The sequence below is a fragment of the Petaurus breviceps genome, unplaced genomic scaffold (assembly GCF_028583685.1).
Source record: "Petaurus breviceps papuanus isolate PSGF00001 unplaced genomic scaffold, PetGlider_PUasm1.0 90650, whole genome shotgun sequence".
In the NCBI taxonomy this organism is placed as follows: Eukaryota; Metazoa; Chordata; class Mammalia; order Diprotodontia; family Petauridae; genus Petaurus; species Petaurus breviceps.
Genome location: NW_027187299.1, coordinates 2001812 through 2018994, shown reverse-complemented (window position 1 = coordinate 2018994; position 17183 = coordinate 2001812). Strand labels below are relative to the sequence as shown.

The window sequence follows — 17183 nt, the reverse complement described above, 5'->3', positions numbered from 1 at the left end:
AATATAAATGCTGTACCATGGTGAAAGCTGCTGGATGGTGAAGACCTGTTTATCAGTTAAAAATCCATTTGTTGGTTCCTGGAACTGACTTAGGTGATTCGTGGCCTTTTCACACACTGCTAACCACCAAAACAATGCATTGGATTTGGATTTTTTGTTAGCTTTATTTTGTTTGGGGGATTTGTTGTTGTTTTACTATTTATTACTGTAAAGAACTGTGGGACTATGCTGATATTGCAGAACAGTGAACCAAATGAGGTTGTCTGTGCTTTGAATATTGAAAACCTTAGGTTCATTTTGGTGTTTTGTCTTTTAGTTAAATAGATCCAGTAAATGTCTCTATGTGTTTTTACTCTGATTGTGCCTTAAATTAAAGTAGGATCTCGTCAGGAATCTGAGCAAAAGATGTTAGGTTAGATTCCTACAGAATCTCCTGTGAGTCCTTGGCAATACTTTTAAATGGGTTTAAAATTTCATAGAATAGAATATTAAAGCAGAACAGGGCCTTAGAAATCATCTATTCTAACCCTCTCCTCTAACTCAGCTCACTTCCTGATCCCCCAGACTGCTCAGCCACCTCTGTCCAAATGGAGATGCTGTCACTCTTGATGCTTTCTCCTCTGATTGGTTAGCTCCTCTTTGAAACCTCCATTTGAAGAAGTACCCATGCCATCCATGCTGGCTTCTAACCAGGCTCAGCTCCTGATTCCCTGATTGAGTTCCTTTTTTATTATTATCTTCCCTGTTAGAATGTAAGCTCTTTGAGGGCAATGACTGTCTTTCATTTTGTTTATATTTGCATTCCCAGAGTTTAGAACAGTCTCTAGTCCATGGTAAACATTTAGTAAGTGCTCTATCTGATCTAATGTAATGTAATCTAATCCTCATTCTACAGATGGAGGAATAGAAATCTAGAGAGGAAAAAGAGTTTACTGAGAAGTTCAAAGTTTGCAAAAGAATTCAACTAATTTGTAGTCCATGGGGCCTATTATTTTGTTTCCCCAAGATTTTCATTAAGGCTCACCCACCACTTGAGACTGACAAGATGGTACACTGTTGGTGTACCAGCCTCTTGGATTTATGTTCCTCTCTAGACCTTTGTCAGGATGTTCGGTCATAACTGGGGCTCAGGTGGCAATTAAGATGGGGAAGATCAGAAACTTGATTCTGATCACCTGGAGGGTAGAGCAGAGGCTGCAGTTCTAAACACAGAGAAAAGCCAGAGAATTTTGCATAATCTGGGTATACAGGAGTCCCAAATAGGAATATGATGCTAGGAGATAAGTTCAAAGGCAAGGTGAGAGGTGAGTCATATAAGCCAAGTGAGGACTAAGCACAATCCAAGAACCGCTCTAAGGGACAAGGCAACTGAAAGGTATAAATAATGAGCAACTGGTAGGGGAACAAAGAGATAAGCCATTAGACATCTGTAAGTTTTAGCAGTAAGCATTAGAAACCCAGCTGCTGGGTTTCATGGCTAGGAAATCCAGATACTGGGTGTTGTGGTCCGGGTCAAGGGCACTGAGGTTTGTTTACAAGGGATGAAGCAGCACTTAGCACAGTGCCAGGAACATAAGTGCTTAATAAATGTTCTGTCATCTGCATGTCTATCTCTCTGTCTATCTCTCTGTCTGTCGGCATGTCTATCTGTCTACCTGTCTGTCTGTCTGTCCATCTATCTGTCTGTCTGTGTATCTGTCTGTCTATCTATCTATCTATCTATCTATCTATCTATCTATCTATCTATCTATCTATCTATCTATCTATCTATCTATCTATCTATCTATCTATCTATCTATCTATCTATCCAGTCAGGTGGGTTTACCATAGTCAGAGCAGAAAACCCAACTCATTGTCACTGCAGGAAGATTATTCTATTCAATCCCCCTTGCCTCATTATTTTCTTCAAATTATCATAGAGTACTTCATTTAGACCTCTCCTTCTCCATTATCACATACTTTCTTCTAAATAAATTTCAAGCTTCTTACGGGAAGGAACTGTATAGATAGGGTTTTTTCTCCCATCTCTATATTCCTGAGCTTAATATTGTGCCTTGGGATTGGAAAGCGCATATTAAGTATTTACTGAATTGAATTGCCAAAGGCCAGAATTGCTCCTCAAGTTTGACAATCTCTGTAACGAGCATTTGGGTAGAGGATAATTAGGCACATTGGACACTGTTGAACACAGGAACAAGAATTCTGACATTCTTCTGTATCATTATAGCCCCCCTCCTGATGGGTATATACTGATTTGAGTTTTCTATTTCTCTCTGTGTCTCTCTGTGCTTCTGTCACATTGTCTCTATATCTATCTATCTATCTCATTCTATTAACCAAAATCTGTAGGTATGTTCTATCTTAATAATCATAATCTAAATATTCCTTGAGGATATCCACAGACTCAGTTGGCATATCCCTGTTTCTTCTCCTTCCTCATCTATGGTTCTGCTTTCATTCCCCTTCCCTTTAGGGATGTGTATGTGTATATATAAAACTAAACACACTGATTACATAAAAACAAAATATCAGAATTAAATGAAATTTGAAGAACTCATCTAATCTGGGTGCTTTTAACCAGATGTCTGTGAATTTTTAAAAATATTTTTATAATTGTGTTAGTCTCCATTGAAATCCTATGAATTTGAGAAGGTGTCTATAGACTTTAGCAGAATCCCCAAGCAGTCTAATGCACATAAGCAATGATTTAGAACCCTTGCTCTAGTCTAAGGGCAGCTAAGTGGCTCAGTGGATAGAGCATTGAGCCTTGAGTGAGGAAAACCAAAGTTCAAATCTAGCCTCAGATATTTACTAACTGTGTGACCCTGGGCAAGTTGCTTAGCTCTGTTTGCCTCAGTTTCTTCACCTATAGAATGAGCTAGAGAAGGAAATGGCAAACTACTCTATTATCCTTGCTAAGAAAACCCCAAATGGGGTCACAAAGAGTCAGACACGGCTGAAAATGACTGAACAGCAACAACTCTAGTCAAACTTGTTCCTGAATAAGAGCCATCAGTACAACATACGTGACAATGGTCATTTAGACTTGCTTGAAGAACTCCCAGTGATGAGAAGCTCACTACATCCTCTAGCAGCCCATTCCAATTTGGGATGTTTTTTAAAGTTTAGGAACTTTTTTTCTGCAGGTGGAACCTAGAGTTCACCCTCTGCCACCCACTCCTGGTTCTTGCCCTCTGGGGCCAAACAATAAGTGCAGTTCTCCTCCACATACTTGAGGATAGTTATAACACACCTCCTGAGTCTTCTCTTCTTCAAGTTAAACATCCCTGGTTCTCATATGATGTGTTCTTACTCCCTCCAACTTTCAATCCTCCAGCTTGTCCATTGTCCCTAAAATGTGCTATTCAGAGTTGAATCCAATTACCCTGATATGGCTTGGCCAAGGCAGGGTACCACAGGATTGTCATAATCCTAGGCCTTGGTACTTTGCTTCCCTTAATAAAGAATAAGATAGCATTATCATTTTGGACTGCCACCATTGAGCTTGCAATCCTTTAAGACCCCCAGGTCTTCTTCATTTGACTTTATCTGTTCAAAAATGCATTGTGCTATTTATTTTTTTCATTTAGTCCTATTTTGTTGTTGAAGAATATAATGCTAAAAATGTAAAACTCGCCCATTCATCATAATTTAATTTTGTATTACAAGGAGTAGTAATTAAACATCCCTGTCCATTCCCCAAATGCAATTAATCTACAAAGGCAGAAATTAAGAGGAATTAGTGATGAGAAATAAAGTATTATCAGAATTGATGCCAACATAAAATTTCTAAGCTTTTTGGCTTTAGGTCACCTTATAAAAGTTGCACGATAATTTATAGAAAACATGAAAAATTGATTTGGTGACTATGAACCTAGTCACCTCAATCCTCTTTTGACATGAATTATTTTAATAGTTTCTTTGAAGGCTATGAGCCTAATGGCTATATATGAGATGGCACCAAATGATCCTTAGTGTATTCCACTATGAAGAGGAACATTAAATAAAAATCTATCACAGTGACCCATCATTTTGACAGGAAAGTATTAACATTAATACTTTCAGGTAAAGTCTGCCCTTCTGAATGAATGGAAAATATTTTAAGCACTTTCTGTAGGCTAGGCACTGTGCTAAGTGCTAAAGGTACAAATTTTTTTTCCATTTTTTTCGTCTTTATTAATTTGCTTACTTTTAGTTTACAAGATTCATTACCATAATTCCTTGAGTTTCAAATTTTCTCTCCCTCCTCCCCCCCCCTTGGAGGCATACAATCCAGTATAGTATCTGCAAATACTTTCACATTAGGCATTAGTCAGGTTATAAAGAAGGATTGTAACAGATGGAATGAAGAATGGGAAAGAGGAAACAGAACCAAACAAGAAAACAAAAAAGGAGAGGTAGTTTGCTTCAATCTGGGTTCAATCTCAGTTCTTTCTCTGAATGTAAACATCTCTCTCCATCATGAGTCTTTTGGGGTTGACTTATGACTCTGGATTGCTGAGAAGAGTCCAGTTTATCAAAGTTGGTCATCACACGTATGTTGTGTCTGTAATTGTGTACAAATTCCTCCTGGCTCTACTCTTCTCACTCAGCATCAGTTCGTATAAGCCTCTCCAGATAAATATGAAGTCTATTTGCTCCTCTTTTCTTATTGCACAATAGTATTCTATAACATGCATATATCACAACTTGTTCAGCCATTCCCCAGTTGATGGGTACCCCCTTAATTTCCAATTCTTTGCTACCACAAAAAGAGCTATAAATATTTTTGTACATATGGGTCCCTTTCCCACTTCCATGATCTCTTTGGGATACAACCCTAGAAATAGTATTGCTGGATCAAAGGGTATGAAATTATTTATAGCCCTTTGGGCATAATTCCAGATTGCTTTCCAGAATGGTTGGATCAGTTCACAACTCCACCAGCAATGCATTAGTGGTCCAATTTGTCCACATCCTCTCCAGCATTTGTCATTTTCCTGTTTTGTTATCTTAGCCAATCTGACTGGTGAGATGTGGTACTAAAGGTACAAATTTTAAAAGAGACATCCCCTGCTCCCATAAAGCTTATATTCTTACAAGGTAAGAAAACACATAGAGGGATGGAGTGGTCAAGGAAGAGAGCCTTGGTCCTGGGAGTCACAGAGATGGTAAGTTGATGCATAGGGTAGCCATTTGGCACATCTTTTCCAGAAATAATGGTATTTCAGATTTGATTACTGTGCACATAGAAAGAGATGGTCAGAGTCTGGTATAAAGGTTGCTAATCTAGATGGAGAGAAGCAGGGCAGTAGTGGCAGACAGATAAAATATCCAAGGTGAGTGACTGAATAGCCAGACAGAATGAAGAGGTGAAACCTGGTCTGGTTCTAAGGACAACAGTAGATAAGTGTCTTAATCAGACTAGTTTATCCTCAGTTACTAATCAGCTTGGGCTTGAGCCCTAAGAGAAGAGTTCTGATGATGAGTGAATTAACTTACTCAGAGACTAGGAGACATGAATTTTGAAGGTACATAGTGAAAAGGTTCAGGTCTGGTGTGGAGGGTATAGCAGGAAGATGGTAGCACAGCTGGTTGAGATGGGAAGATGAAAATTTATTCTGAAGCATTTCTCTGGCTGTTTTGTAAATGGGACCTGGGAAGACAGTTATACAGTGGAAACAACACAGCATTTGCTGACGGAAGAGCTGAATTTGAGTCCTGTTCCATTTGTTACCTGTGTGACAATTTATCAAGTCTGTCCATATGCCTGGGCCTCATTTTTCTCAGTAAAATGAAGGGGATTGGGCTAGATGAGCCTTAAGACCCCTTCCTTCTTTTAATTCTTAAGAATATTATGGAAATATTATGAATATTATGGACAATGGGAATAGATTTCTGAATGCTGCTGGATTAGTTCATTATAGTAAGATTATATTTTAAAATCCCCAAATATCTAATATGCCATATTAAAAAAAAGAGGGGGACCCAGTTGATAGACTACTTTACTTGAATTCAGGAAGACTTATGTTCATAAGCCTCAGACATTTAGTAGTTCTATGACCCTGGGAAAGTCATTTAATGCTGCTTGCCTCAGTTTCTCAGTTGTAAAATCAACTAGAGAAAGAAATGGCAAACCACTCTAGTATCTTTACCAGGAAAATCCCAAATCGGGTCACGAAGAGGCAGACACAACAGAAAAACAACAAAAAGCCTTTCTCATTGTTCTATCCATTAAGAATTTTCTGATTTTGTTAGTTTTAAAGAAAGGCAACCACCTTACAGAAATTTAGTGAAAAGAAACAATATAAGAATAGCCAAGACCTAGGTTGTAGAATAGAGATAAAACTCATGGTTCGTAAATCTCAAAGTAAATTCTTATTTCCATTTGAGGTGTCTTTTGGATGAGCCATAAAGAAGTTAGTTGGAAGAAGGTGAGAAAAGGTGAGAGCTGAAATGAATAGGCCTTTGTTGAGAAAATGCAAAGCAACCTCTTTTATCTCAGAGGTAAAAGATTTCTCTGAGATTAGAAAAGAATATTGAGGTGGCAGCTATCACCTTCATTTTTTTTAAGTAATCAGGAAGAAGCTTAGGGAAATGATAATCAACTAAGGCTAATTCCTGGGGCAGTCTCATAGGTGAATCAAAAATTTAATTAGGCTTTGTTTGATAGCAGCAATGTTTAGTGACATAATTTCTAACCTGTTATTTTTATTTTATTTTTATTTATTTTTAACTTTGCTCCATCATGTACATACTATTATTAATAAGTAGAAATGAGGAATTGAAATTAAAAATCCAATCAACAAACATGTATTTCTTTCTCAAATTTAGGAAGTTCAAAGGAAAATGATCAGGACAATTTGGCTATATTAGAATCTTGGCATAAGGAGAAATAGAATGGGAGACAGTGTGATACAGTTTAAAAAGAAAAAAGAACAGTTAAAAAAACACACTCTGTGCATAGAGTCCAGATATATGGACTCAAATTCTAACTCTGACATTTATTTGGTATGTAATACCTGAGACAAGTCACTTAATCTATTTAATAACCTTTTGTTTCCTTGGTTGTACTGTGTCCTAGAGAAAGAAAATCTTTGTCAAGAAAGTGCTCTATACATATTAAAGTCGCGGCAGCTAGGTAGGGCAGTTGGTAGAGTGCTGGGCCTCAAGTTAGGAAGTTCAAATGTGGCCTGATTTAGTAGCTTTGTGACTGAGCAAGTCATGCAACCTTTACCTGTCTCAGTTTCCTGATCTGCAAAATGGGATAATGATAGTCCCTACAGCCCAGGGTTATTGTGAGATTCAAATATGATTCTATTTGTAAAGTGCCTAGCACAAGGCCTGCCTGGTACATAGTAAGTTCTGCTATTAAATATAAGCTAATTATTAGTGGGAAATAGGGCTGGGGACAGATCATGGAGGACTTGGGTTTGGATTTTATTTTGTAGACAGTAGAGAGCAGTTGAAGGTTTTTGACAAGGCAAAGGCAACTTGAACAATGTTTTGGGAAGGCTTAGCTGGCAAAAAATGTGAAGGATGAATTGGAATGAGAAAAGCACATAAGTAGAGAGATCAGTTATTGAAGGGGCCTCAAGGCTTTTTGACTGAGTCCAAGTCTTAACAGAACAAATCCTTTTATTAAGGGGATTTGTTCCGTGAAGTTTGAATTCAGTCAGGGGGCAGCACTTAAGGACCTAGAGGGCCACATGTGTCCTCAGGACCACAGATTCCCCACCTCTGGTTCTGAACATTATACAGAAAGGTCCTTATCACTGTGGTAACCAAAAAGAAAGGATGAATATGAAAGATTTTGTAAAGGAAGATGATAATATGTAGTAACTAATTGCATATGGGAGTTGAGGCAGAATTCTAAATCAAAGACTATCAAAGTTTCAAGACCAGTAAACTTGGGAAATCTTGGTGCTATTAACAATGAAAAAAGGACCATCAAAAGAGCTAGCTTGTGAGAGAGAGAAAGATCAATGATTCTCTTTTAGCCATGCCAAGTTCTAAGTAATGGCGGCATATATCTAGTGTACACTATGAAATGCAAAAAAAAAAAAAAAATCAGAGCTAGACAAGTAGAATTCAGAGTAATTCATGTCAAGGTAATTGTCAAAACCATGGAAATAGTTGGTTTCTCCAGGAAAAAAGAAAGGTTCTAAAGATTGAATCTTAGTAAACTCTGACATTTAAGTTGAAGAAGAAACATGAGCTGTCAAAGGAGATAGAGTAGAAGTCAAAAATTAGTATAGTGTGCCATGCTAAAAGATAAGAGAAGAGAGAATCTCAAGAAAGAGAGGGAAATCAGCAGTTTCAAATAATTCAGAGAAGTAAAAAAAAATTAGTAAAGACTGAGAAAAAAAGAATTGACTTTGGCAATTAGGAAGTTACTGATGACATTTAATGGCACAGTTTCAGTTAAACAGGTGGGGCAAAATTGGAATTTAAAGAAAAAATTTATTTTTTTAAGTTTATTTACTTATTTTTAGTTTTCAACATTCACTTCCATATGTTTTAAATTTTCTTCCCCTCTTCCCTTCCCAAGATGGCATACAATCTGATATAGGAGAGAAACAGACAGAGATTCCTATTAAATATTCCTATTTTCACATTAGTCATGTTGTACAGAAGAACTATAACAAATAGGAGAAATCATGAGAAAGAAAACAAAACAAAATAAAACAAAAATAGTCTGCTTCACTCTACATTCAGATTCCATAGTTCTTTCTCTGGATGTGGATGGCATTTTCCATCATGAGTCCTTTGGAATTGTTTTAGGTCCTTGCATTACTGAGAAGGGCTAAGTCTATCAAAATCAGTCATCACACACTGTGACTGTTACTGTGTACAATGTTCTCCTGGTTCTGCTTACTTCACTCAGCATCAGTTCATATAAGTCTTTTCAGGTTTTTCTAAAGTCCAACTGTTCATCATTTCTTGTAGCACAATAGTATTTCATTACATTAATATACCACAACTTGCTGAGCCATTCCCTTCAATTTCTATTTCCTGGCCACCACAAAAATAGCTGCTATAAATATTTTTGTACATGGGGGTCCTTTTTCCATTTTTATGATATCTTTGAGATACAGTTCTAGAAGGGATATTGCTGGGTATGCACATTTTTCTAACCCTTTGGGCATAGTTCCAAGTTGCTCTCCAGAATGGTTGGATTACCTCACAGCTCCACCAACAATGAGTTAGTGTCCCAACTTTCCCACATCTTCTCCAATATTTATCATTTTCCTGTTTTGTCATGTTAGCCAATTTGATAGGTGTGATGTGGTATCTCAGAGTTGTTTTGATTTGCATCTTTCTAATCAATAGTGATTGAGAGCATTTTTTATATAACTACAGAGAGCTTTAATTTTTTCCTCTGAAAACTACCTGTTCATATCTTATTAAGGGGATTTGTTCCATGAAGTCTGGATTCTGTCACTGGGTTGCACTCAATGACCTAGAGGGCCACATCATATATTCAGAGCTGGAAGGGACCATAGATGTCATCTAGTCACCCCCACCTTTTACTGATGAGGAAACTGAGGCCCAAGGAGTGGTCTCTTACCCAGTGCCACACACACAGTAAGCATCCAAGGCAGTTTTTCAACCCAGGTCCTCTAACTTCAGAGCTAGTACTTTTCCCACGGTTCAATGATGCATCCTGTAGGGAAGAGGGTATGAAATAATGTATGCAAAACACATTGCAAGTCTTAAAGCACTATATAAATGTCATTATTATTATTATTATTGCCTTAATAATTTTATTGTTGTAGAAATTTCATTAATGAGTAGGTCATAATTCATATGCCTACTTCTCTCAGTTATCAAAGCGTGAGACATGGCTCTTGCTTAAATCGCAATTCTACCTCCTCTTCCCAACTGAAACTGAAATCTTTAAAAACTATAAGGGTCATAGAAATAATTTAGTTTATACGTACTTCCACTTTACAGATGATAAAATTGAGGCTCAGAGAGATCAAATGGTTTGAAACAAAGACCAGGACTTCAATTTCCTGTTCCTTTCAGGTCAGAAATCCCAGTTTCCCTTAGAGGTAGGTCAAACTTCAGAAACATCTATCCATGCTGTCTATGAACCATATCTATACATTTAGATAACCCATGTCATTTAGAAGACACATACCTTACAGTGAACTGAATTGAACTGAAAAAGAGATATGGCTTTTGGTTTCATGGATTGTGTAAGTTAATGCAGTGATCAATTCAATACAACCCATCGTTGTAAAATAAAGTTCCAAAAGGTTCTAGGTTCCCCATCCTGAACTACTTTGCAATATTTTGGCTTTGTGTCCAAATGAATAGCTCTAGCTGTAAGATACTAAAATATAAAATGGTTAGGAATTTAGGGCTATAAGATAAAATGGCAAGGTATACCTACTAGTTGTGAAGATAGGAAATCTATAAAAATGGATATTTTCCTAAGAATTAAGTAATATTCAGAATTCAATGGTACAAAATATGTGAGAAAAATAGAAAAAGAAAGAGTTTCATTACTGCATTGTCACTACATTCAAACTCTTACCCTACAATGTGCAGTCATATGCTTCCTCTATCTCTGTCAATCTCTCTCTTTGTCTCTGACTCTGTCTCTGTCTCTGTCTCTGTCTCTAATCTTAAATTATCATTGATACTTCTGGATTTGGGAGATGGGGTACAGAAGAATTTGGAAGTGGGTGCTATATATGTGATGCCATTGCAAAAAACAATTTATGTTGTTAGTTAACCAATCTGGCCTCAGTTCCTCATATGTAAAATGAGGGACTTAAACTTGATAGTACCTAAGGTAGCTTCCATGTCTAATTACATGATCCTATAGGGTATTTTTGTACTTATATTTGAATTTAACTGATGTTCTGTGAAACTTATTTAAATGGTTTTGAATTTCAAAAACAGTCCTAAACAGGTTACATCCTCCAGAACAAGTGGTCTCCATGTGGTATAATTTGTGCAAAAGCAGGAGACTGAATTCTGAATTCAGAGAAGAGCTAATTATGCATGGTAAAGAGCAAGAAGGCTGGTTTAGCTGGTCCATAGAGTGCATGAAGAGATGTAATATATAATAAGACTGATTGGATGTGGTGGGGGGAGAGAGAACTAAGGGAAAGCAATTAGTTATTTTTACAAATTTTTACTAATGTTGAGTTCAAGATGCCTGGGGGAAATGGAAATATCTACTCAGGAGAGATATTAAAACTGAAATATATAGATTTTGGAATTATCTGTATAGAGAAGATAATTCAGTCATTGGGAGTTTACTGGGAGAGAAGGGTGTAAAGACAAAAGAGAGAAGAGGACCAAGGATAGGGCATTAGGAAAAACCCATAATTAAGGGTTGATGATCTAGCAAAGATTGGGAAGAAACAGTCAGATGTATAATAAGAGAACCAGGAGAGAGCCAAGAGAGGAAAGCATCCACGAATTAGGTGTAGTCAGGTTTTCTTTATGTTTATTGCACATTACAATTTATACAGTCAGATTCACAAAACTATTAAACATCAGAGCTGGAAGAGAACTTAGAAATCTTTTCATCTAGCCCCCTTATTTTATAGATCAATCAAGTTGATTGAATAGTATTCAATCAGCAAGTATTTATTTGTAAACTCAGAATTTAGCACAGTGCTCATTGTAAGTACTTAATAAATGTTTTGTTTTGTTGTTTTTTTTTTCGTTTATTCAAATGACAAAACAATACCAGAGAGTCTGAGTGATTTCCCCAAGGTCACCTTGCTAATGAGTAGCAGAGCCAAGAGTAGAACCTGGACCTTTTCACTCCCAGTATTGAGGTCTTTCTACTACTACTACAGCCTAGCCCAGGGGCATTTGTTACCATATTTCATATTACATAATCATCACACCCTGTTTTGTTTTGTTTTGTTTTTTCAGTCCAAAAATTGGTTTATAACCTTATCATGTGATCATCACATGGTATAATTCTGTTCAGCACATGGCTTAACAGGTAAACAGAGCAGCAATGTATTCACCAGTGCCATATGGATATGCATTTATTTCTTGTGCATTGGGAGTCTGCAAGTCTAGAATTCTCAGCACACACACATTGTCGGTATATTTCCAAAAGTCAACTTCAGTGGTTTGTCCAGAGCACTGCAGTACTAACGGTATTGTCACTCAAACCAATAAGGAACCATAGGCACAAGGGGAGAGAGTGGACAGGGAAAGCTGCCATGAGTAAGTCACATGACATGGTAAGACTTGCATCTTCCCATGCTAGCTAAACTGTACAATTCGTCTGCCAGTGATATAGCTTAGTAATAAAAGATGTTTAAGTAATACTGGCATAAAAAATTTTTAAAGCTTCATGTGATGGTCACACCGCATGTTTTTGCAAAAAAAAAAAATTTGGCATGAAACCTGCAATAATTATTCAGTGAAAGAAATCCATAGAACAAGCTGCCTGCGGTGAAGATCTCATCCCCTCTTTGTGTACACAAGGAAACCATGACAGCATTGTCAAGTTGGTGGTTCACTGTTTTAGTGCAATTTAATGGCAAACTGGGGAAGAGAAGTTTCTAAGACATGTGATGCAACAGTTGGAAGGAAATGGGGAAATGGAAATATGCATCATTTTTCTTACTGTCACTGTTATTCCTTAACTTATTACTTAACTCCCTGTGTCCTAGCATCTGAATCATTATCAACAAAATAATGATAATGTCCTCCTTTTCCCTTCCTCTAAAAGTGCTGAAATAGCATGTTTTCATGTTTATTTCACTCCAAGAGGGACGGGGTATGATCTCTTTATCTCGTGACACAGTATACTGTTCCTCTTACTTCGTTCATGTGTTCAACCTGTTGTTTGGAGGAAATTTGCTATAATAATTATATTGTTATTATTTGTAAAACCAAAGATTCTCAGTAATGCTTTCTCTTGGTTACTTTATGTAGACAGCATATTGTTGTTAACTTATATGCATTAAATTAAACCCAGTAATTATGTGTAATTAGAGTTGAACAGGGTGATCATCAGTCTTGCTTGATGTTGTGTTCCTATGAAACTGTCTTTCATTTCCTGTTTGTGCTGACTATTTGCAAAGTGTGACACTATTGGTGATATTTAAGAAACTGCACTGGGCAGGCAGAATTGTTAAGCACTGTATTGTGTCAAGTCCTTGAATCCTGACTTGAAAAGATCTAGCCTACCTGGCACTACTGCAAATAAGCCTGGTCTCTCTGCCTGGTATAGTTTCCCTTCTGTCAACCCTGGGGTGGCAGAAGATGAAACTATGGCACAGGGCGCTTGACAGCATTCCTTCAATCTGCCTTCCCTGTAGCTGCTGGGTTTCAGCTTACCATCTCTTTGGGTATCCTGCTGTCTCCTCTTCTCTATTCATATGCAGTCCAACAGTGTTCCTGAAGGAGCAGGCATTCATTGCTACAGTGCTGCTAGCCTGGCAGTTTTCCAGGACTTGGCAGCTGATTGGCTCAGTTGGTTGGTGAGCTCTTCTACTGCGGTCAAGTTATGAATTTAAACCCTAAAAGGGTAAGTTAGTGTCCTCCAAGAAAAAAAAAATCTTCCATGGCCTCTGTTTTCATCCTTTATCTAGTAAATATAGATGCTTGCTGAGCCTGTCACAATAGGACCCAGATGGGACAGTGTGGAAATATTGATATAATCAACATATACAAAGGTAGAAAATACTCGAGTTTTGGGAGAAAGCATTAGATCAGGAGTTTCTCTATCAATATAATGGATTATAAGATTTAAGGAAAGAAACAATCATCTCTTAAGCACCTACTATGTTCCAGGCATTGGGCTAAGTTCTTTACAAATATTATCTCATTTGATCCTCCCAACAACTCCAGGAGGTGGGTGCTATTGTTATCCCCATTTTGCAGGTGAAGTGACTTATCCAGTCACACAGCTAGTTATAACGTTTCTGAGGCTGGCTTTGAACTCTGGACTTCCTCACTTCAGGTCTAGTGCTCTATCCACTGTACCATGTGGCTACCTCATTTAAAGGTGGAAGGGACCTTAGAGACCATCTCCTCCTTTCATCTCACGCACAAGAAAGCCAGGCCTCATAGAGGTCAAGGTCATATGGAGGCCAAGCGACCTCCACAAAATCCCAGAGATAGCAAAGCCAGGATTTAAACCTAAGTTTTGGAATTCCAATCTCTTTTCACAGCACCAGAAATGAAAGGAGGGGCCTTAAGCATTATAACATAGAGATACATAAAACTTTTTATATTTATTATAAGTAATCACATATAATCAAGGATATGCATGAACAGAAACGGTAAACTGATTATGTAACAGAAATGGGGAATACGGGATAGACAGCCCTAGTGCTGTGCAGGTACTCACTCTAAATGAAAAAAGATCAATGCATTTGATAAAAACTCCATAGAGAATTTACATAAAGAAGTGGGTAAGAATTGCATACGATATAAAGGCAGGGAGACATTGCTACCTACTCAGTGGGAATATCAGCACTAATGAGAATTGCTATCTATCAAAGTAGAAAGGTAGATTGGCAACCTACTTACCTATTATTTAATTATATTTATATAATATATTATATATAATATTAATTTTATAATTTTAAAATTATGAATTTATAATTTATTAATATAAATATATTAAATATAATATATTAATATATTTTATATTATTTAACGTAGCATTTTGCATAACATACGTGAGCAATAATTATTTGCTGGTAAGGATAAAATTAGATATGTCATATTCCAAGGAGAAGGAGGGAAGGAAGTATGTAAGGGGATATTTAGTCAGTAAAACAAAAGAAGATATCAAAAAAATCTATTTTTGGAAAAAAGAAATACTTTATTAAATATTGTTGGAAATCAAGTGCTCCCATGAGGGTGGATGAACAGTTTCCATATGTTTGATATGAATTAATTTTTAACTTTTTAAAGAGAAGAAAATAGCTCGACAACCATATTAAATGAAAATGAAAAACTGTTTTTATATTCTTGGAATTTATAAAAGACTCCCATGGCCAACCTGAAAATATTATTCCTTTTCAGAAAAAAATGATTTGTCATTTCAATGTGTTTGCACACACACACATTAGTGGCTTGAGTTACAATTGAGTTGAAATGCACTTCAGGGTGACAACTGAGTTAAAAATCCTGCATGAGTTTAATGGTAATGTTAGCACATGCTAAGTAGTATAGCTATGGAAATTGTGAGGCAAAATAAAACCTCAAATGAATTATGGGTAATGTCTATACTGGGAATAATTCGGGGACTCTGGGTAGAGTACCTGAAAAGCATTTTTTTGGTAAAAGATTCCTTCCTTTGGGTCCTGATATAAAAGGCTCAGAAAAGCAGCAAAGCTTCTGGGAACCTGACCATGGGCTATCATTCCTACTCCTCACACTGCCACAGGGCTCACTGCCTGACCTTGGCCAAATTTATGGCCAATCTCCACAATAGGTTCCCAAATGCCCAAGTCTTCCACCTCATGAGAATGAATGGAACAACACTCCGGGATCTTGGACAACACTAGCATCTCTTGCTCTTCTCTTAACATGCTGGGATAACAGCAAAGCGTGTTTGTAATGACTAGCCCGGCTATCTCAGGAGTCTTGATGCCGTTTTAAGCTTTAACAGCTTAAAAGTGAGTCAAGGTGATGAGGACAATTGGACTTTCAACTGCACTAAAATTTTTGGGACTCCCTGAATACATATATAAATCTGGGCACTCTATACTTATCTATGGATGCTGATACAATAATAAAATCACTACCATCTAATAATAGTTAGCATTTATATAGCTCCTTAAGGTTTGCAAAGTCTTACATATGTTACCTCATTTGATCCTTACAACAAGTCTGTGAGGTAGGTTATTATTATCCTCATTTTACAGATAAGAAACCTGAGACATAGGGGCAGCTACATGGCTCAGTGAATAGAGCACTGGCCCTGGAGTCAAGAGGACCTGAGTCCAAATCCGGCCTCAGACACTTAACATAAAACTAGCCATGTGACCTTGGACAAGTCACTTAATCCCAGTTGCCCTACCTTCCCCCCTCCAAAAAGCAAAAAAAAAAAAAAAAAAAGAAAAGAAAAAGAAAACTGAGACACAGAGAGATTAACTGTCTTGCCAAGGGTCACACAGCTATTAAGTGACTGAGGCAAGACTTCTTGACTCCAAGTCCCATGCTCTATCCACTGTAGCACCTAGCAGCCTGTAAGTCTTCGTTGACTAGCAGCTTGAAGACCTCTGAATGGATGGAGTTGGTCACAGTGTCTGCACCACAAAAGTGCAAAATCTCTGTTACTCACAGGCCCCTTGGCAAGCAGTTGTAACAGGAAACTCATACCTGAGTAGGCTTCACAAGGAGAGTGCGACTGTTTGGGAAGAACTTAGGGAGCAGAGATGGGTTTCGGCTTAGACCCTCTCTACTTCTCTGTCCTCCCAGGTTTTTGTATTTCTTATTACCCTTACCCTCCTGTAAGAGAACTTTATATGGAATAAGAAATGTTAATGTACCACCCTTGGTACTAAAGAAGGTCCTATGAGCCTGCAGTTTCATTTCCTTTTATTCCCCCAGGAGATGTGATTTCAGGAATTTGCTTGAAACATTGCTCACTCTACCAAGCCCAAGTTGAAACTCTGTTTATCTATCTATCTATCTATCTATCTATCTATCTATCTATCTATCTATCTATCTATCTATCTATCTATCTATCATCTATCTATCTATCTGTCTATCTAATCTGTCTATTTGTCTGTCTGTCCATCTAGCAGTAGCAGCAAAGTCACCTGGCTTAAATATTTTACATAGTGGGTGTCCACCACCACCCCATTGGTGGACTGATCCCCTTTGAAAATTGGTCTGGGAGCTCTTGAGAAGCTACCACTCTGTAGTACAAAGATAGAGGCAGGGGTGGGGTGGCGAATGCTCCCGCCCCTGTAAGGTTGTTTCCTCCTCCATCTACACAACTCAGAGCCTCAGGGTCACTGAGCTGGATGTATCTTTGCTCCTAAATGCCTGGGGTGGAGCAGGTGAGGCTGTGGGGTTGGAGTGAGGAGTGAATTTGCCTGTGACGTGGTTTATAGTAGCTTTAAAGTAGGAGATTGTGAGTGTGTGTGTGTGTGTGTGTGTGTGTGTGAGAGAGAGAGAGAGAGAGAGAGAGAGAGAGAGAGAGAGAGAGAGAGAGAGACAGAGACAGAGAGAGAAAGAGAGAGAGA

At 37.6% G+C, this 17183-nt stretch overlaps 1 protein-coding gene across 7 annotated transcripts in view; it reads left to right on the top strand.

Moving 5' to 3' along the window:
- The window catches only part of SLC35F3 (solute carrier family 35 member F3), a 543673-nt gene that overhangs the window by 375426 nt on the left and 151064 nt on the right, over positions 1 to 17183 (top strand). The gene's annotated exons all lie outside the window — the stretch shown is intronic.